The sequence below is a fragment of the Aplysia californica genome, unplaced genomic scaffold (assembly GCF_000002075.1).
Source record: "Aplysia californica isolate F4 #8 unplaced genomic scaffold, AplCal3.0 scaffold00723, whole genome shotgun sequence".
NCBI lineage: Eukaryota > Metazoa > Mollusca > Gastropoda > Aplysiida > Aplysiidae > Aplysia > Aplysia californica.
The window spans coordinates 183,675-184,793 of NW_004797993.1; the positions used below are offsets into that span (position 1 = coordinate 183,675).

The 1,119-nt window shown below is 47.4% G+C and overlaps 1 long non-coding RNA gene across 2 annotated transcripts in view; it reads right to left on the reverse strand.

Annotated features, from left to right (window-relative positions):
* Positions 1–470: 470 nt before the first annotated feature.
* Positions 471–1,119, reverse strand: part of LOC106013215 — an 8,885-nt gene continuing 8,236 nt past the window's right edge. For both annotated transcript variants that reach the window (XR_001185279.2, XR_004859167.1), the window contains one exon: positions 471–926. This is a non-coding gene — a long non-coding RNA (uncharacterized LOC106013215). The remainder of the gene's footprint in view (positions 927–1,119) is intronic.

Consider the following 1,119-nt stretch of genomic DNA (forward strand, 5'->3'; position numbering starts at 1 on the left):
CTCCCTTTCTCCCCCACCATGCACCTCAACTCTTTATCTGATTGCGCCTTTTAAAATCATAGCACTACAGTTTCACCCTATCCCCCCCCCAACCCCTGCATATCCTTGCAGCCTATCTCCCCACCTTCCTTCCTCTTTCCCGACATAGCACATTTCCCCTAATGTACTTGAAAACCACCCTCCGTCACTCCCTCATGCAGATGTAGTGCGGATCGCCAGGATATTTTCTTTCAACGCCTTATTTTCCTGCGCTCGTTGCCTAAAGATCCTTCTCCCTACCCCCCTCCCCAACACACACACGCGCACAAACACACACACACACACACACACACACACACACACACATCCACATCCACAAATACACACGCACACAAGTTTACTCACATAGATATGATATAATATACTGAGGTGCAAAAAAAACCCGCGAATTTTTATTACACCACAATGATTGACAAAATGCAACCCACAGGTTTCAAGTTATTTGTTGTGTTTATTAACTGAAGCTTAACACACTTCTTGAGTGATATAGCTGGCATGGACTGAGGGTTCAACATATTCATCTGAGCTCACGTTGACCTTGACCTTGGTGAGCAAACTTAGTAACGCGTATGGCCTCCACGTGCAGCGATTACAGCGAGGCATCTTCTGCTCATAGAGTTAATCAAACAGTTGATGTGGCCATTTTGGATGCCACCGAAGATCTGGATGATGGTTGCAGTCAACTGGGCTGCTGTTGGAGTCCGTGGCTGCATCTGATTAAGCTCTCTTTGGATCACGTCCCACAAATGTTCAATAGGGTTCGAGTCAGGTGAGCGAGGTGGGTATGCCCGGTGGGGGTCCTGTTGTATGGATGTGAGGCATAGAACACATCACAGACGTGTGTAAAGAGGATCCAGGTTTTCTTGAACAGGTGTCCAAGAAAGTTACTGAGGATCAAATGGACAGACAGGGTCACCAAGTGGAAGTGTTAAGGAAAACAAAACAGATCCCAGTCAGAGATGAGGTAGGAAGAAGGCGGTGGCGATGGATACTCTCAGGAAGTCAGGCAGCTGTATAACGAAGAAAGTTTTGGATTGGAACCCACAGGGCAAGAGATCAAGGGGAAGACCTCGTGGAACC